The sequence below is a fragment of the Coenobita brevimanus genome, chromosome 105 (genome assembly GCF_032717465.1).
Source record: "Coenobita brevimanus isolate Jiangsu-jjx chromosome 105, ASM3271746v2, whole genome shotgun sequence".
In the NCBI taxonomy this organism is placed as follows: Eukaryota; Metazoa; Arthropoda; class Malacostraca; order Decapoda; family Coenobitidae; genus Coenobita; species Coenobita brevimanus.
This window is the reverse complement of record NC_137058.1, coordinates 27,867,122-27,888,115: the sequence shown is the minus strand read 5'-3', so window position 1 is coordinate 27,888,115 and position 20,994 is coordinate 27,867,122.

The following is a 20,994-nucleotide window of genomic DNA, read 5'->3' as shown; positions in this document are numbered from 1 at the left end:
CAATAAACGAATAAATAAATAAGCTAATGAATAAGTACATAAATGCAAAATAATCATAGTAAAAAAAAATCATAGTTACGAGAGGGATTCGATCGTGTCTGTGGATTCGAATCATTGTGTCATTTTCGAAGCCGCGGGTCGGTTTCACTCGTATTATTAACAAACTTACGATGACTATTTTTTACTTTTTTATTCTTGTCGCCTCCAGACGATTTTATTGTTTTTTTTTTTTTTTCGAATTGGAGGGGTTAGATCCAGTCTTCATTAACCCCTTCACTACTAGATTCCCCCCCCCCCAGCTTAGTTAAGTCGTCTGGATGTAGAAAGCGTTTATATTGAATTGGTGAGATTTTTCCCCCCGAATTGGAGGGATTAGATGTAGCCTTCATTAACGTCTTCCAGATGTTGAATAAAATTGTCTGGATATAGCAAGAACAGTACGAATGAATCTAGGAGAAATCTTTTCAACTGAAGGGGGTTATATATATATATATATATATATATATATATATATATATATATATATATATATATATATATATGGAACCTGTTTGGTAGAGTGTGCGTTTCGTACACGGGTAAACCAGGGTTCGCGCCCCACCAGGGTAACAAACTTTGGGGGTGTTCACCCGGCCACGTACTTCATTGGCGGACATCAGGGGTGCTGTGGTTGAACCAGTGTCGCTTACTATAAAGTATGCTTGCACCCAGTCGGCTTGCGCGGGCCGATTACGCTTGGTTCGCAGACTACACGCACATCCAAAGCCACTCCAACACTACAATTACACTTACAAGCACTTCTCACCCAACATACAATCTCTACCAGACAGCCTAAGCCACTTGGTAGAGATACATTGGCTGTATCGTCCCGACTTCGCTTGGGATAGGACGGTCCTGCAGTGGATACTCAAACGGCTGATGATATATATATATATATATATATATATATATATATATATATATATATATATATATATATATATATATATATATATATATATATATATATATATATATATATATATATATATATATATATATATATATATATCTTTGCTACTAGAGATCGTTGTAGTTATAGTAGCTGAAACCCCAGGCTAATTTGATTGTGAACCCGGTGGATTGCTGGTTAAAGTTGCCATTCCGCAGTCCACCATCCTCCTTTCACGGGATAGGTAGGGGATCGAGTGCTGTGTGTCTAGCCAGGCAGGTCTACCGCCCCATCCTACCAGCGCCACCACGTGAAGGCGTCCCTCTCCTGCCCCATCTTTCCACAGCTGAAGAAAATCGTCTGGAGGCAGCAAGAAGGAAGTAAATAATACGCCATGGTATAAAAAAAATGAATTAACAGTGAATAATACGCCGTGGTAGTGAACACATGAAATAAGTGAGTAACACGCCATGGTAGAAAACAAATGAATTAACAATCTCACACAATGGGAGGCGGACGATTGTACAAGTTATTTAATACCTAATTGTTATCCTTGCCAGGAATGTTATTGTTATTATTTATTGCATAATTGTTTCTATTTATTTTGCTGTAGAGTGTAGGTATTGTCCTTATCCCCATCAAATAAAATGTTTGATACACCATGTTTAATAAATGGAGTCGTTATTTACCCTGGACGCTTGGTGGTTTTGTGGGTTAAGGCGCTCAGGGAAGGTTGGGGATTATTGCTCACAGAAGAAAACTCGGAGAGAGAGACTGGCTACCTTCCCCTGAGATGTCGGGACCTGGTAGCCTAGCCCTGTCCCCCCACGCTTCTGATGAGGCAAAGACTGGAAGATAAAGCGATTGAATTTTAGGTGCTTCAGTATCATGATGTGTAGTAGGTGGTGGCGACCATCATCCACTCGATGTGGTGCTGCTTACTTCTTCCTTCACCTTTTTCATTCTTTTTCGTCTACCTTCCTCTTCCTATTTCCCACATCTTTCCTGTCACTTCTTATTACTCTTCTTTCCTTTTCAGGTGGCTTTACAACGAGTAACAAGCCTAATGGTTTCCTGTAAGTCAGGAAACCATTTTCAACGATGGGTGGTAACCATATAACTAAATACGCATTCCCTATGTGTCAAAAAGTGGGTTGGCGGGGGCTTAGTGCTCCTCCCCGTAAAACAGCTAACTCAAACGGCCATTTCTTACGGACGAAGTTTAATATTGTAGCTTCACATTACCCTTTGATTGTTCAGTGAAAAATTAGTTCCATTAGCAGAAACACTAACAATCTTCTGTTTAAATATATTTATTACTATTATTATTACCTCTCTTCCTCCTTCCCTCTACCTCATTCACTCCATGTCAAAATCTCACTCTCGTCTAAATAATAATAATCTAGATAGATAGATAGATTATTATAATTTAGACGAGAGGGGTGTGTGAGTTGGGAGCAGGGCAGTGAAATGGCGGGGGACAGGACGGCGTGGAGCCGATTTGTTTGTGGCCACTCCAAACGGGATTGAGGCGTCTGGCAATAGATAGATAAATAGATAGAGATTTTGACATGGAGTGAATGAGGTAGAGGGAAGGAGGAAGAGAGAGAGGGAGCATATACAGCAGAGAGGAACAGGGCGATGTGGCGATTATCTTCATAGCCATTCCTTCGTCCATCATGGTGTCTGGCTGTAGGTAGACATGCAGCTTATAGGCAACATTTTAGGGCGTAACTGCGGAGAAACTTAACTAAGCGAGGTTATTACATAGATCCCTGACGGATTACACCGTCACAAAGCAATAGGAAGAGCGAATCCGACAATAAAGAAAATTTTAAATGAGAATATATGGATAACACAGCTGCCGTATCAGTGAAAAGAATGCAAAATATTTAGGGAAGTCGTGAAGGATTTATCTAGTACCGTATTTATTGATGTAAGCGACCTAGTAAATTGTGAGTGGAGGAGTGGACATGGACAAATTCCGCCAGATCAAACCAAACAGGCTACGGACAGTGATTCTAGGGTCAGTCCATCAAAAGATACCTATTTTAGGACCAAAGGATGCCAGCGCTGGGACCAAAGGTTGCTGAGGTAAGGACCCAAGGATGTCAGGATGTAAGAATTGTCTCCATGTCTGCTCATATTGTGAGTATTGAGCGCATAATACGAAGGGGCGTACTGGAAGTGTCTTTCAAAATTTTATCTCTTGATTTTTTTTGGATGTTACACCTCAGTATGCACTTGTCCTGATTCAAACTATGTTCTTATTAGAGCTATATAAATAATATATAAGAATGTCCTGATATTGAAACTAAATCACTGAGGAAAAGAGACAGTGAAGACTTCTGTCAGTACCTGCCTGTTACGTATATAACCGGGCTAATATATGGCCAGGTCCCCTCTATAGGAGGTTAAAATCAACATACTAACTGTTACGTATACACTGATATAATAATTTTTTTTTTATAACTTTATTACCAGTATAAATGTAGCTACACCGTTGTCAGTGTTTTTGACTTGTGGATGTTAAACCCAGCAGACATCAGGCTTAAGTTGCTCTTTTAATTCACGTTCCTCCTCGGTGGATAAGGAAGTAGCTGAGGGACGTTTGTCTAACCAGGCAATAGAGTTGTTTGGTTATATCGGTGCCACCACATGAAGGCGTACCTCTTCACCACCCAAAATCCTTGCTACCACCAGCCGATTTTATTCAGCTTTATTCCAAGTTCGAAGACTTGCAGAATGATCCCCCTGGAGTCTATACTGTAGACTCTTTTTTTTCTTTGTTACGAGATTGCCGAAATTACGCAAAAAATTATCGCTCGCCAAAATTTCCTTTGTATAGTCGGCAGGCGTTAATTAATTTAAACCTTTATTTGAGGCCATTTACTATGAAAATTATAGTTTCCCCTTTTCCTTAGTTTTCTTTGATAATATTTTAGAATAATTTTCTTTCTTGACAAAGGATAGACAAGCTTAATACTTTCATGCAGCAGCCTTTTTTTTTTTTTTTTCATGATTTTTATCTTTCAGAATCATAACATTTTTTTTTTTTAATACATTCCCGCTTTTTAAAGATACTTTTATTCAACTTTGGAAAGCTCTCGTGTCTTAAAGGGGTTGGTGGAGGCAGCGTTTATTTCCTGGAGTTCGAAAAATCTCTCTCGGGGAATAAAATCGTCAATAGATAGCAAGAATTCAATATAAATTATCACCTGGCTGAAGGGGTTGGCCACTTCACTCCGATTACGTATTCTATATTCCTTCCTACGTCAGATGATTTTATTTAGCATTGGACAGACTTCAAAACTGGAGGATTTAGTTATAAGCTGACCTTCATTAACCCCTTCAGTATAGGTCTCTAAGCTGAATAAAATCGTCTGCAGATACTGTACAGGAGTAAAAAAAGAAAAAAATCTCAAGTCAGACGTAATTCATAATTGTTTTGTTTTTGCCGTCTCCAGACAGCTTTATTTGCCTCATGAGAGACATCTTGGTCCGTATTCTTGTAGGGGAAGGAAGCTCCCTAACACCTCTTCCTTAGCAGTTTATTTTTGGATATGGTTGGTTTATATAATTTTCCACGTTATAATATGTAGAGTATGGAGATATTATGCTTTAAGCAAAACAGATTAGACGGCAAGGTGTCATAAGTAAAATAAAACGCTCAGGAAGAGGAGTTGGGGAGCTTCTTAACGAGAATACCAGCTCTTGTGGCGAAAGGGTTACTGGAGGCGTTTTCTATCTCGTTATAAAAAAAAAAAAAAAAAAAAAACTATGAGCAAAATCGTCTGGATGAAACAATGAGCAAAATCGCATGGATGTAACAAGAATAGTTAAAAATACGTTTGTTTATTCTGTGAGCTTGTATACGTTTGATTTTTAGTATTTCCTTATCTGGACGATTTTATTTTAGCCTAATTTTTGCTGGTGCCTGGCGATAAATTCAGGTAGTAACAGTAGTACTAATAATGCTAATGATTATTTGTAATAAATAATAATAATGATAATAATAATGGTAGGAATAAATCCCATATTTTTTCAGACTGGAGCGATGTTTGGAGTAAAGAAAAGAGAATAAATGTCCAGTGCTCCTCAGATAAGCAACGAATATCATTCAGTGACGGAATTCAGTACTAGCGGGTATTATATAGTACAGTATGTTGTTTAATGCTGATTGAGAAAGTTGTGTAGTGAGAGTGAGAGGCAGAATCCTGTTGGGAGCCTGGAACGGCTGAACGTGGGGAGGAGAGGAAACGAGAGAGAACGGGAAGGAGGTATGGAGAGTGCGAACGAGAATGCATGATAGTTGTGAGAGTAAGATATAGGTAAAATAAAGTTGGGAGCGAAATAGAGGGGAAGGGAACGGTAGAATGAAAGGGAGGAGATACAAGTTGGGGGTGGTCTTGCGCCGCGTGGCAGCGGTGGGGCCGGCGGCGCAGCGCGCACAGACTCCAAGTTCCGACAGACGACCGACCGCGGGCGACAATCGGTGTGAGTTTATCCCTGGCGGCGTAGGATGCTGCGACGCTCTCCTCCCCCCATCTATCATTGAACCTGACATCGAATCCTCTCTGGCAGACTTCGGAGGCATTTCTTTGGTGTGTAGGTATTTTTGTGTTTATAATGGTGAAGGGTTTGTACTTAATGCGCCAGACAGCTTAGGAAAAAGTTGCTCCAATTTGCCAAACGAAGATAAGGAATCTCTTCGAACCTTCTGTTGCTGTGTATAGAGGCTTATTTGTTGGTGTGTAGATAGTTTCTGAGTATTCGTGGTTTTCAGAGGTTAATAATCGAAATAGAGATTGCTGTGTATACCTTGGGATAGTTAAAAAGGACAATTACCCATGTTTGCCCAACAATCGTATTGAATGAAACTTCTCGTGGCATCTATGGCCATGTTCCGTAGTATTTTGTTTTTGGTCTGTGGACTTCTGTGGTTAATAATCGAAAGTCGCTAGTATTTGTCAGACATTATGTAACATGTTATATATGCGTGTTTTTCCCCTTCAGCCTCCTATAGTTGTTTTGGGCGGGGTGTTGTGATAATTAAAATATAATTACCAGAATATTTGACGCCAAGCATGAGTTAAAAACGTTGAAAATATGCTGCATGTAGCCAACTATATTTTTGAAGTATATGAAATGGTATTTTTAAAAATGTATATTGGAGTGAATGCATGTGAACTTCAGTACGTGTTATCGGTATTATGTAAAAGGTTACCGTGACACCTGATGAATACCACGACTTTCGAGGTGTGAGAAGGTTTGATGAAACGTTAATATTTGTATATTAGTAAATTGTGAGCTTTGAAGTCTATCCTTTTCATGTTTTTCTTTATATATATATATATATATATATATATATATATATATATATATATATGGAGCGTTTATATATATAAAAAAAATGCGAAATTATCAGCAAAAAACTCTCCCTTTCAGGCGGAGCCAGGATTTTGGTGGATTAGGTTATGAGTGATTGTGGCGCATATCACTGGCGATGGTGCTTGTTACTCTGCCTCGGTGCCTTTTTTCTCTCTCTTTTTTTAATGGGTCTTACACTTTTTCGGGGGGGGGGGGAGGGTTGGAATGGTGGTGGAGGTGGTGGTGACAACGATGGTGATGGTGGTGATTTGGCTGCGTAATAAAAAAAAATAATGGTATAGATTTTATTGAACAAGTGATGGTTTATGTACAGTATTAGATTCCGGTTTACTTTTTCAGTTCACAAAATTATAAGAGCCATGGTTCATTGTCCAGAAAACGCACGGTATTAAGTTTGTTCCTGGTGTCATAGAAGGCTTTGTAGCACATTTTCCGTACCGATTTATTTTACTTTTTACACCTTTATGCAAGTAAGAAAGTCAAGAAAAGAAAGTGCTGCACCCATTATATTTCTTCCTTTCCTAAACCACACACACACACACACACACACACACACACACACACACACACACACACACACACACACACACACAAATAGCTACAGGATAAACATCATAAACAAAAAGATATTCGTAATTATGTTTAATTATAAGTTCTGTACATTGTATACTGTGTACTGAGTTTGTTCATTTTACATATTTCTTGTTTTGCACAAACATTTCAGCAACATATGAGGTGTTCTTGTGGTGACTTATGGATGTAAAACCTTCCCTTCCCTTCACACTAATCCCATCATAAATGCAAATCTCCTGTCGTATCAGATGGTCGAGATGGTTTGGCCTATACACACACAGCAGCACCCATTAGCCTGTCTTGGAACAGACTAAAAATAGCAACCTTATTCTCTTTCCGCATGAATTACACCACCCATAATATAAAAAAGAAATACAGGAATAAACAAACAAAAAAAGAGGGAAAACATTATTATGTTTGTATTCATAAATACACATTATTTAATGAATTTGTTCATTATTCATATTTCCTGCCTTGCACAAGCATTTCAGCAACATATGAGTTGTTCTTGTGAATATGTGGATGTGAAACCATCCCTTCCCTTCACACTAACTCTTGTGCGAGGTGTGCTAATCACGAGTCGTATCGAGTTTTAGACGCTGCGGTTTGGCCCATTCACACAAAGGAGGACCCATAGAAAGTAGAAAGAGAGGAGACACAAACAGAACGACAGAGGTGATGGATGAAGTAGGCAGCACTACATCAAGCAAACGTATGGTGGTTGCCACTACCTACCACCTGAGGACCAAGTACCCGTAATGTCATATCACTGTACCACATTGATATGACCAGTAACCAAGGAGACTGCCACCTCATGAAGGCAACCCTTTCCATTGCTTATAAAGCTAAATTATTATAGCATATTTACATACCTGAAACATCCCTATTCCATTTTGTCTCAGTTGATGGCAGTGTGTAATCATATTGGAGGCTTCATGTGACTAGAAAACAAGAGTTATATCAAGGGATGGTGACTACTGTCAAAGCAAAGGGATTGTGGCCATGTGTGGTTTGCCACAAGGGTATAGGAAGCAACTCCATCTTGTGCAGTATTGTGATAAATGGGCGGATAAGAGATTTAGTGGTATTAGAGGTAGACTGAAAAATGCTGATTTGGTGTGTGTGGTGTGAGGGAGATTATGCAGAGATTGTCGGGCATAAAAGGATTGATCTTGTTGGGAAGTTTTGAGTGTGTGGAAGAGTTTTGTTGTTTGGGGGACATGTTACATGTTGGAGGTGGGGCTGGTGTTAGCTCTGTGGCTAGGGTGAGGAGTGGTTAGAGGAAGTTCAGAGAGCCGTTGCCTCCTGACAGAGGGCTTTCCCTGGTGACGATGGTGGTTATGGTTGTGATGATGGTAGGTGGTGGTGGTGGTGTTGGTGGTGGTGGTTGTGATGATGGTAGGGGGTGGTGGTGGTGTATGTGATGATGATAGGTGGTGGGTATGATGATGGTAGGGGGTGGTGGTGGTTGTTATGATGGTAGGGGGTGGTGGTGGTGGTGGTTATGATGATGGTAGGGGATGGTGATGGTGGTGGTTGTTATGATGGTGGGGGTTGGTGATGGTGGTTGTGATGATGGTAGGGGTGGTGGTGGTGGTGGTTGTGATGATGGTAGAGAGTGGTGATGGTGGTGTTGGTTGTGATAATGGTAGAGTGGTGGTGTTGGTTGTGATGATGGTAAAGTGGTGGTGTTGGTTGTGATGTTGGTAGAGTGGTGGTGTTGGTTGTGATGATGGTGGGGGAGGTGGTTGTGGTGGTGGTGGTTGTGATGATGGTAGGGGGTGGTGGTGGTTGTGATGATAGTAGAGGGTGGTGGTGGTTGTGATGATGGTAGAGGGTGGTGGTGGTGGTGGTGTTGGTTGTGCTGGTGATGGTGGTTGTGATGCTGGTAGGTGGTGGTGGTAGTGGTAGGGGGTGGTTGTGCTGGTGATGGTGGTGGTTGTTTGAAGGGGGGGTGGAGGGGAGAAAGGCGAGAGATGGAAAGGAAGGAAGAAGAGATAGATAGGGGCGGAGGAAGGAAGGGCTGTGAAGTGAGGGAGGTGATGGAAACAGGTGGTGGTTGTGGTAGTGGATGGATGTGGTTGTGACGATGGTAGGTGGTTGTGGTAGTGGTGGTGGTTGCGATGATGGTGGTAGTTGGTTGTGGTAATGGTGGTAGTTGGTTGTGGTAATGGTGGTAGTTGATGGTGGTGGTGGTAATGGTGGTTGTTGGTGGGAGTAATTGCGGTGGTGATAATCATGTCTGAGATCATACAATAGTTATTAGTGTTTATCATCGTCATCCTATATATAATGTGTGTGTGTGTGTGTGTGTGTGTGTGTGTGTGTGTGTGTGTGTGTGTGTGTGTGTGTGTGTGTGCCTAAAATATTGAATAATCTCGAAAGTAACCAGAGTTTGAACGAACGAGAGAGGGAGGGAGGAGAGGGGAGGGTGGATGGAGGGAAGAGAAGAGGTAAAGGGGGATGGAGAGGAAGGGAGGTGGGGGAGGGAAATGGAGGAAGCGTACTTTTCAGGGAGGAGGAAGAAGTGGAAGGAAGAAGGAAGGAAAGGAAAGGAGGAAAAGAAAGGAAGGAGAGAATGAGAGAGGTGGAGGAGAGAGAGGCCGAGAAGGGAGAGAGGTGGTGGAGGGGTGGAGAACTAATGGGGGGAGGGAGGGAAGGAATGTGGGGGTAGGTGGAATGTGCCGGCTTTTGGTCAGTCAGTCTGGGTTTAGCAGTGATTGGTGATGGGTCTACGATTTTGGTAGGACATTTTTCCTCTCTCCCCATTAATTGCTTCTATGGTGATGATATTGATTTTGATTTGCATTGTAAACCTGCCAGAGTATTCCAAAGCTTACGCAGATGGTTGAAATCGTAAGAAGATAGAATAACATTGCTGGATGTGGATTTTGGGGTGGGATGTGTGAATGTAGATTGGGGTGTGTAAGTGTGTAGATTGCGTGTAAGTGTACGGATTGGGGTGTGTATGTGTGTAGAGTGGGGTGTGTGTGTGTGTGTGTGTGTGTGTGTAGATTGGTGTGTGTGTGTGTGTGTGTGTGTGTGTGTAGATTGGTGTGTGTGTGTGTGTGTGTGTGTGTGTGTGTGTGTGTGTGTGTGTGTGTTTGGAGTTTGGGGTGTGTGGAGTTTGAGTGTGGGTGTGTGTGGAGTTTAAGGGTGTGTGTGTGTGGAGTTTAAGGGTGTGTGTGGAGTTTGGGTGTGTGTGTGGAGTTTAAGGGTGTGTGTGTGTGGAGTTTAAGGGTGTGTGTGTGTGGAGTTTAAGGGTGTGTGTGTGTGTGGAGTTTAAGGGTGTGTGTGTGTGTGGAGTTTAAGGGTGTGTGTGTGTGGAGTTTAAGGGTGTGTGTGTGTGTGGAGTTTAAGGGTGTGTGTGTGTGTGGAGTTTAAGGGTGTGTGTGTGTGTGGAGTTTAAGGGTGTGTGTGTGTGTGGAGTTTAAGGGTGTGTGTGTGTGGAGTTTAAGGGTGTGTGTGTGTGGAGTTTAAGGGTGTGTGTGTGTGGAGTTTAAGGGTGTGTGTGTGGAGTTTAAGGGTGTGTGTGGAGTTTGGGTGTGTGTGTGGAGTTTGGGTGTGTGTGTGGAGTTTTGGGGGGTTGGGCTTTGGAGTGTGTGTGTAGATATGGGGGGGGGACGTAGGTGTGGGTGTAATTTTGGTTTTCAATTTATGGATATTTTACGTTATTCATGGAGTTTTCTGTGATATTATTTTATGCTTGCTACTTCCACATGGCTTTTCTGGAGGGGTTGGGTATATATAACTTTTACAACTAAATTTAAAAATCTTTTGTAGCCAGATTGGGAGGGCAGTATTGACTGATAACCAAGGAGACTCATTACTTATGACCAAGCCTTTTCGTAAATACCCCTAGCCCCTTTTCAGGTACCGTACTTCATGGCCAAGTGTAGTCAAATTGGAAAGGTAATTTTGACTAGTAACCAAGGAAACTCACTGCTTAACTGAGGCCAAAATTCCATGCAAAAACCATGATCCCTAACCCCTTTCCAGTTAATGCTAAGTGTATTCAGACAGAGACTTCAGATACCATGATCCCTAACCCCTTTCCAGTTAATGCTAAGTGTATTCAGACTGAGACTTTAGATGCCTATTTTGGCTAGTAACAGGAGACTCATTCCTTACTCGTGCTGTTAGTAAAGATCCCAAGCCCATTTTCAATTAGTTTATGACCATGTGTAGTCAGATTGGGAGAGCAATTTTGACTAGTAACCAGAGACCCGATAACTTGGCCCAGATTATCATTTTGTAAATATTCATATAGCTCATTAGCAGAAAGACAGTGGTATTGTTGTACGTTGATCCCATTGGAAATCGTGACTAGCCTCATATTCTAGTGTTTATCTGATAGTGATATTACAGCTCAGCATTCAAAATGGAAAGATAACAATTTTAGGCCAAGTTAAAGTACGGGCAGTCTAGTAATCAAGGAGACTCATAGTACTTGTTCATGACTAGCTGCAAATTTTAGTTGTAAATCAGAATAGTAACCAAGGAGACTCATTCCTAACTCAAATCTGCGGCTCATCAATTGCAACTTCATCTTTGTATTTTTTGTTGGAGTGACCGATCAGATTTAGTGGTTGTAAATCAGTAGTAACAAAGGAGACTCATTCCTAACTCATAGCTAGTGCTCGTCAAATGCAAGCTCATCTTCGTATTTTTTGCAGGAGTGATCGATTCAGAAAACTGGCAATAGATCTGAAAATGACAACTTTTCACTTTGCATACTTAGCTGTAATCAAAAACTTATTAGAATATGATGCTATACGCTTACGTTTTTGGTTTAAAATATTGCAGCATCTATAATTTTGAACAGATGAACACTTAGAATGTTGCTAGTCGTAAAGAAATGCTGTGGGAAGGATAACTAGCTGTAGCATTATATATCTGCTACTGTGCTATGTGAAATGGACTGCATAAGGCAATATCTAGAGCTAGTAGAAGATAGTATAGGTATCTAGTGTATAATTGCCTACTTTAAATAACTTGTACTGAATTTCTACAATCATTGCAGTGGTGTTCCTTTGGCGGCCCTGAGTTCGTATGGGTGTGGACGAAATATCGATAGCCTGGTTCCAGAGAGAGGGCAGCCCGAGTCCGCTTCAGAAGTGATGGGAGACTGCTTGGATAACTCGAAGTAGCAGAGGGGCCATGACTGCTTGGAGGGTGGTAGAAGACTGTTCAGATAGGTATAACACTGTCTCCTGTCTCTTGTCTTTGTCTCTTCTGGCTCCCACATGTCTGTCTGTCTGTGTTGTCTGTCTCTGTCTCTTGTCTGTCCCTAGTCTCTCTCTCTCTCTCTCTCTCTCTCTCTCTCTCTCTCTCTCTCTCTCTCTCTCTCTCTCTCTTGTCACTCCTGTCTGTCTGTTGGTGTACTCAGGTAATTATGGAGGGTTGAATTGAGCAAGGACACTCATTCTTACATTGTAACCAATGGAGGGATGGAGTGGAGAGATGGGAGAGGGTGTAAGTGGAAGGGATGGAGTGTAGATAGTAGATAAGGGAGAGGGGGTATGTTGGAGGGAGGAGTGTGGGTAGATATGGTAGAAGGGGGTGTGAGTTGGAGGGATGGAGTTATGAGGGGGTGTGAGTTGGAGGGATGGAGTTATGAGGGGGTGTGAGTTGGAGGGATGGAGATATGAGGGGGTGTGAGTTGGAGGGATGGAGATATAAGAGAGGGGGTGTGAGTTGGAGGGAGGGCAACCAAATGGCAGAGGTACAGGGCAGTGTAGAGGATATTTGTGGCCACACTTTCCAGGATTAAGGTGTCTGGCAATAGATAGATTAGATAGAGAACTGAATTTCAAGCAAGCACACAGTATGTATGTGGGAGTGGTAGTCATGTCTAGTGAAAACATATAGTAATCAAGGAGACTCATTCCTACCTCCCTAACTATAAATTTAATGAAACTGTGTAGGCAATTAGGTACTAAAGTTGAGAATGGGCCAGTTCCATCAGGTGAAGGACAGACTACGGTACAGCTAAGTAGTAAGATTATTTTTCTCTCGGTTAAGAAATTGAAATGACATGGAGGTAGTTTTTTTAGCCTTAACCTGATATAGATTTTTGTCCTTTTCTAGGTAGATATTGCTTAATGCCGGATTGACAACACCTCTGCCATAGCATATCTGTAAATGGCATAATTGTAAACAAGCCATAGGTCAGGATAACAGAATATACAGTAACTATGCAAGAAATTTTAGATAATGGTTGATTGAAACCTTGAGGCCTAACAGTTTTATCCAGTGTTTAGTCACAGAAATATATTGTAATCTGTTACACTGGGCATGAGAGAATGGAGGATGACAACTGGGTGCAGAGGGAGCGAGGTGAGAACGTTGAGGGTAGAGTTGAGAGGAAGGGGTAGATTGAGATTGTTTGGGAGCAAGAATCAGACTGAAATATATTGGTGTTGTAATGAGAAGGGGTATTTTGAGATAGTTTGGGAGGAAGGATGGGACTTGAATGTATTGGTGCAGTGATGAGGTGTAGACTGAGATGATTTGGGAATGTGGAGGGGGATGGGGGATGACAATTGGGTGTGGAGGTTGAGAGGTGTGAACGTTGAGGGTAAAGTTGAGAGGCAGACTGAAAAACCTGGGATGAAGTCAGTGTGGCCTTAGGAATGAGGGGCTGAATGGAAAAGCTACTATTGATCAAGCAGCATGGAGAATTGCCTCTAAATGATCAAGGCTGATGTATGGATGCATCTTGGGAGTTTTGATAAATAAATGAAGGAAGGAAGGAAATAAGTTTTTATAAATTTGTGCTTCCTCCATAGTTTCTTTCCTTGACCTTGACTTCTGCACTCTACCTCACCCCATCATTAGGTGGAAAAGATCGGGATGAAGGAAAATGAAGATTGTTCCTAGATAGTTCATAGTTTGCATTAGCTTAACATGAATAGGGAAGTAGCATTAAACTTCATAAGAGTAGATGTATTGGTTACTAGGCAAATTTGGGTGTTAACACATTTCACTGAGGAAATTATTTTACGTGAGCAGTTTACTCAGTTGTGGGTTCATGCTTATCTGCATGTGAATGTGGGAGACTTAGGTTGAAATTACCCCTCTGCAATCCACCATCCTCCTTTTGAGAGATAGGTACAGAACATTAACTGATAGGCTCCTTGAAATGGATGGGTTAGATACAGCCTTCAGTTATGTCCTTCAGCTTAAGTTTTAACTAGTGTTGAGGTAGCATTGTCATTGTAAAGGGTGAATGAGTTATTAATCATATTTATTTTGTACTTTAGGGCAGTTGGACGAGGGACAGCTTGATAGCTGAGGAGGCCACCCCTGCTGGGATGGTGTGTGGTGGTAGACATCCACCACTACTACCACCACCTATGATGTTGGGGAGCACCTTGGCTGGATTTTAAAAAGGTGAGTGCCCTTAAAAATGTTATACCCAATCACTTAGGTGCCAGTCTGTTCAAATATTGATGGGCCTAGTGGAGTGTATTATACGTCATCTTGCATAGTTTTTGTTTCTTTAAATCTTGCTGTGGTACCATATTAGGTTGTGCTAATTGCCAATTGGTTGCAAAACTTTCCCCGAAAGGTGTTAGTTAAAATGCACCAAAATCTGTGCTTAAATAGCTGAGGAAGCTAAAATTGCAAGAAATTTGAAGTGGAACTCTCTGCAGTAAATGTGTAGCAGTTAAATTGGCAATGCTAACAACCATATCCCTGGAAATGATTGTTGTCACCCCTTCTGCCTTACGCTTCATTATTAACTTTTCCATATAGTTTTAATGAGCTTTGGAGACTTGGAGCAGAAATCAGATAGGCATTATTACCCCTTCAGTAAAGAAAATATCCTCATTGCTGGATAAAACCATTGGGTGTGGGCAGTAGTGAATTAACATAAATAACAGGAAGCTCCCTAACATCTCTTCTGTAACAGTTTATTGTAGGGGTTAAACCTAAGTCAGTTGGAGACACCTACATTTAAAAGGAAGCTCCCTAACGCCACCTCTCGGCTGTTTATTTAGGGAAATCATTGTTGTGTTAGTAAAGCCTTGACTTATATGCAGATTTATGCATATCTACGTTCTATTGGTACTTCACTCAAATACCTTGAATATATTTTTGATGGAGAGTGACAGTTGGGTGCGGAAAGTGATGTGCCAACATCGGGGGTAGGGTTGTGAGAGGCAGACTGAAAAAAAACAAGGATGAGGCCACAGGGTGTGACCTCAGGGATAAAGAACTGAATAGGGTGGCAGCCAGAGACTGAGCAATGTGGAGAGCTGTCATTAGGTTACAATGGCAGATGCATGCAAGTACGTTGAAGCCTTTATAAACAATACGATAACAGTATTTCCAGAGTCTGTATAAACGATACTATAGGATTATTACCGGAGTCTATATAAACGATACGGTAAGGGTTTAAGGGTAAATGCAGATAAAACAAAAGTGATGATATCTAGGGTTGGTGGCGGTACTGTCAAAGACGAGGGAGAGTGGCCATGTGCAGTTTGCCACAAGGGCGTGGGAAGTAATTCCATCTTGTGCGGTGTGTGTGATAAATGGATGCATAAGAGATGTAGTGGTATCAGAGGTAGACTGCGAGATAATGCTGATTTTATGTGTATGGCGTGCCAGGGTGAGCAGGTGGATATTGTCAGACGTGAAAGGATTGAACTTGCTGGCGAATCTCTTGAGTGTGTGGAAGAGTTTTGTTATTTGGGAGACATGTTGTGTGCTGGAGGTAGGGCTGGAGCTAGCTCTGTGGCTAGGGTGAGAAGTGGTTGGAAGAAGTTCAGGGAGCTCTTGCCTCTCCTGACATTGAGAGGGCTCTCCCTACGTGCTAAGGGGTCTTTGTATGCAGCATGTGTTAGGAGTGTAATGCTGTATGGCAGTGAGACCTGGGCTGTGAAGGAGGAAGACATTCGCCAGCTCAGACGTACAGAAATGACAATGATTAGGTGGATGTGCAGTGCGTCCCTGAGTCCAAGGCCTGGAGGGGCTGGGTTTACGATGGAAGAGTTGAGAGGTAGGATGGGACTGGAGTGTATTGGTGTTGTGATGAGGAGAGGTAGATTGAGGTGGTTTGGACATGTGGAGAGGATGGGGGATGATAATTGGGTGAGGAAGGTGAGAAGTGTTAATATTGGGGGTGGGGTTATGAGGGGTAGACCGGGAAAGACATGGGACGAGGTCATTAAGTGTGACCTTAGGGTTAAGGGACTGAACAGGGAGGCTGCAATGACTCGTGCAGCGTGGAGAGCCGCCGCGCCGTTAGGTGACCAAGGCCGACACATGCAAGCATGTTGGAGCCTTTAAAAACGAAACGAAACGAACATTTCCAGAGTCTATATAAACGATACGATAGCACTGTTTGCAGAGTCTATTAATCCTGTACATTTGTAACTGGAAGATATAGTCTCCATCAACCCCATCAGAGCTATAATTCCTCGCAGAGTTGTAAAATGCCTGGTGGTGGCAAGAATAAAACCAAAAATATATTAATAGGAAGAGGAGCTAGGGGAGATGCCTCAGGAGTAGTAGCCCCTCAGAGCCATAGGTCCACCCTGAGTTGTAAAAATGCCTGGTAGTTGCAAGAATAAAACAGAACATAAATCATTGAGGAAGAGGTGTTAGGGGAGTTAGGGAATTAGAAGTATACTGTAAGCTTGAACTAATCTGGCTGTTTTTCAGTCTGTCTATGACTTTTCCCTTCTTCCTATGACTGTTTCCTCTTACTAGTGACTTTTCTTTTACTAATGAGTGTAAATAGTGGTTTCCTTCTGCCAGTGATTTTCCCTGGGGAGAGGGAGAATGAATACTTCCCCAGTATCCCTGCTTGTCAAAAGGGGTGACTTGAGGGACCTTTTTGTCTAATCTTTCTCTTCTTACTGTCCTCTTCTCTACTGTCCCATCTCTTCTAATTTTCATATTCTTTTGGCCTTTATTTTCCCTCTACTATCAAGTTTGATATTTGGTTATATGACATGGATAGATTAAGGACTTGCCATTGGCACTGACCCATCCTCCCTTTCTCCCCCTGCTTTAACGTCAAACCGTTTCATCACCAAATGTCTTCATTGCCAAAGCTGCTTCCATGTTAGACTTAGTGTCATGTAGCCAGTTTGACTTTGTGCCGGTTCATTATTCCATCCTTCCTACTGCCAGTGACAAGCTCTTAAATGCAGTTGCCAGGCATATTTCAGTGAATGGATCTTTACTTTGGTGAAATCTTGCTTGAGATTTTTTTTTTTACTGTTCTAGCTTTCTCATGTAATCCAAACTTTGAAATAGTCTCTAGAATTACTTTAATAGATATAGATGGATAGATAAAACACATAGGGAGTATGGTGGACTATCTTTTTGTGTATTAGCTGTGTTTACAGTTTTTGCCTTCTCAGTTTGGTCATCGTCGTTGTTTAGTGGGTTAAGGTGCTCCCATTGGCTGTGTTTGTACAGTATTTTGTTAGGTGGTTGGGTTGGGTTTGTATTTACTGTAGGTGCCTGGTGGTCTAGTGGGTTAAGGCGATCCAGCTAGATGTGCTTTGGAATATTACTAGGTCTTATCACCTGTGGCAAAGCAAACTGGTCTTGAAGTGGTACTTTTTTCCCCTCCAAGGAAAGTTTAGGTATGTTCTTAGACACCTCTAAGCTATTTTCTAATGTAATACAAAGTAGCTCAGCCTGAAATTTTGTTGATTTAACATGTCAGCTGTTGCTGACTATTAGGTGCTTTACAGTTTTGACTATAAGGAGGTATTGTAGTGACATGAAATATAAAGTTGCTCAGCTTGAAATTTTAAGTTATGTCAGCTGTTGCATCAGCTGATTATTAAGCATTTATCAGTTTTTGCTGTGAGGAAGCATTTTAATATAACTTACACATTGTGTGAGTTTCAAAGAGATACTTAAAAATTGGCTGCAGTAGTTTTGTTGCAGGTCTGTGCAGATAGTCTCCTCTCGTTTAGGTATGGAATTTAAACTTCTGATCTTGTGTTTAGATAATCCAGTTGAAAGGTGTCTGAATGGTAAGTGTGTTAGTGTGCTTAGATTAGATTAGTGGGTTTGGGTGCTGGGTGCCTCAACCACAGCTTAGTACAGTATTTCAGTTTTGGGAGTGGCTTAGTTCCATCAGATGAAAACAGAGCAGCTAATGTGTTTTTCTCTTTGCAGGAAACAAAATGACCTAACAAGATTTTTGAAGATATCAGGACAGCAAGATCAAGCCAGCTGTGGAATGGAAAATGTTACTGGTGAGTTCCAAGAGATTGGTAATGTGTTAAAATTGCATCTCTCTCATTTTGCTTTAACTTGGCCTAAAATTATCATGTTAGTGTAGAAGTGCCATGGAAAGGATTTAACTTTGGCCTAAAATTACCATCTTTGAATCTTAAGCGTTTAGCTGTTCTGTATTAGATTAAAACTAGTGACGTTAGTCGTGAAGTGTTGTGGAAAAGATGTAGAGCCAATGCTGTTTTTGTTTTTGCTACTGAACAAAGTTAGCTGTCAAAGGTTAAATCTTGGCCAAGTTAAAGTGAAAGACTTGTAGTTGTGTATACTGAAAGTCCTCGTTTATGCTGGTCATGAAGTGCTGTTGATTGCTCATTTACCTTCTCTCTCTCTGTCCATGAAGTTGTCATTTTGTCATTAGGATCATATGCCAGTCATGAAGAAGTGCTGAATTATTTTGTGCCCAGGTTTGTTTGAGCATGACATGGTGGTCTGCAGGCTGGATTTGCCCTTCACCTGAAGTCCATTAGCCTCTGGGAAGATAGGAAGATCTATGACTAGTAACCAAGGAGACTCCTGTATTCCATCATTATCCTGAGGGAGGGAAGTGGGGGATGTTTTATTTAATGGGATTGTGAATTGAAGGACTAGTTGTTGATCAACCCCAGTCTTTTTGACCAAGCAGACCCATCAACCACAGGCAAGCAACAGCCCCTTGCAGGTCCACCCCACATAGTGAACCAGGGTTCCTTTGTGGCTGACACTGCCCTACAACAGCGAGGTGTGGGGAATAGTGTGTAGGCTTGGTTCCTGGGTGGATACTGCCTTTGCATCTCCACCCAGTTAACATGGGCACCATGGTAGGCTTCACATCACCCCATTATATGGTTACCATCGAGCACTGTAAGTGGTTTCCTGAGTTGAAGGAAACCATTAGGCTTGTCACCCAGTGTAGAACCACCCAGAGTGGAAAGAAGAGAAATAAAAAGTGACAGGAAGGAAAGGGAGAAGTATGGAGAGAGGACAAACAGAATGATGAGTTGAAGTAGGTAGTACCAAAGTGCAACCTCGATAATTCGAACCTCGAAAGTTTGGAAACCTCTGAAGTTGGAGTACCATAATTTATGAAATCTGTAATTTTCATTTCCCAGTATCAGCTCACCAATGCCCGCAGACACTAGCATATAAGATTGCCAGGTACACTTATCCGATACTGGTGACCTGATCACCTTGGTATAAGCATCTGGTTGTTCATAAAAAATTTCCTTTCCTCTTTGTGGTTACCATATTCAGGTTTCACCATAATTGTGGCTTGAAGAAGGTGTCCTAGATTGAGTGATTAGTGTAGTGCTTTGAAAAAAGTATTCAGCATAACAATGCAGCACAAGTGAGTAGTGTGTATGTGTTGAGACTATTGTGATGGAAACGACCATGTATGACAAAAAATTGAAAGTACAGTACTTAGTTGTGTACCAGCTGAAACTATAACTCTTTTCAGATGTTCTCAAAGATAGCAGTGGTGTTAAACATGACAGTATATGACATTAAAAAGCAGCGTGATCTGAGATTTTTAAGTTTTTTGTCAAGTGAAATAATGGTAAATATTCCTTAACCATGCAGCACCATGGAACATGACTTGTCAGACATCAACGAACTTTAGTCACATTTGACAATGGCTTGATTGTTGGTAGACAGCAGTCTTTAACCCGCCACGTCCCGGAGACGTGAATTCACGTCCTCACGTGATGTGCACTCGTATCCCGGAGACATGAATTAACGCGGCAACATTGCAAGGTCCCTAATTTGCACAATTTTCAATTTTTGCGAGTGAATTTTGGCATGTATACACGGGACACCTTCCTCTATTCCTCTACAAGATGCCAAGCAGGGACAGTGCATTACACTGCATAACCTGACAGATTCCTATTCCCTTTAGTCTCAGTTGATGACAGTGTGTAGTCAGATTGGAGGGTTGATATGCCTAGTAAACAAGTGATATCATCTAAGGCTGGTAGCAGTACTATGAAAGCAGAGGGAGTGTGACCATGTGTGGTTTGTCACAAGGGTGTGGGAAGTAACTGCATCTCATTCAGTGTTTTGATAAGAGGGTGCATGAGATGTTGTGGTATTTGAGGTATCATAGACTGTGAAATATGCTACTTTGGTGTGTGCAGTGTGTGGGGGATAGCATATGGAGAATCAGACATGAAAGGATTGATCTTGCTGGTGAGTTGTGTGTGTGGAGGATTTTTTTTTTTTTTTTTTTTTTTGGGGGGGGGGATATGTTGTTAGCTCTGTGGCTAGGGTGAGGAGTGCTTGGAGAATGTTCAGAGAGCTGTTGCCTCATGACACTGAGAGGGCTTTTGCTTAATGCTAAGGGATCTTTGTATGTAATGCTGTACAGTGGTGAGACCTGGGTAGTAAAGGAAGAGGATGTTCATAGGCTCATACTTACAGAAATGACAATGATTAGATTTGTATGTAGTGCATCCTTGAATGACAGGCCTTGGGAGGGGTGTTAAGACTGCACTTGAAGAGTTGAGAAGGATGGGACTTGAATGTATTGGTGTAGTGATGAGGAGGGGTAGATTGAAACGGTTCGGACATGAGTAGATGATGGAAGGTGAGAGCTGTGATTGTTTAGGGTAGCGTCTTGAGGGGCAGACTAATAACAGACCTGGGATGAAGTTATAGAGTGAAACCACAGGGATAAGGGACTGGACAGGGAGACTGCCAGAGATCAAGTAGCATGGAGAGTTGCCATTAGGTGACCAAGGCCAACTCATGCAAGCATTTTTAAGCCTTTGTAATAGGAAAGGAAACAAAGTAACCAAGGAGACTGATTCATACATCATAACTAAGGATCATCGAACAATGCAATCCCTCTC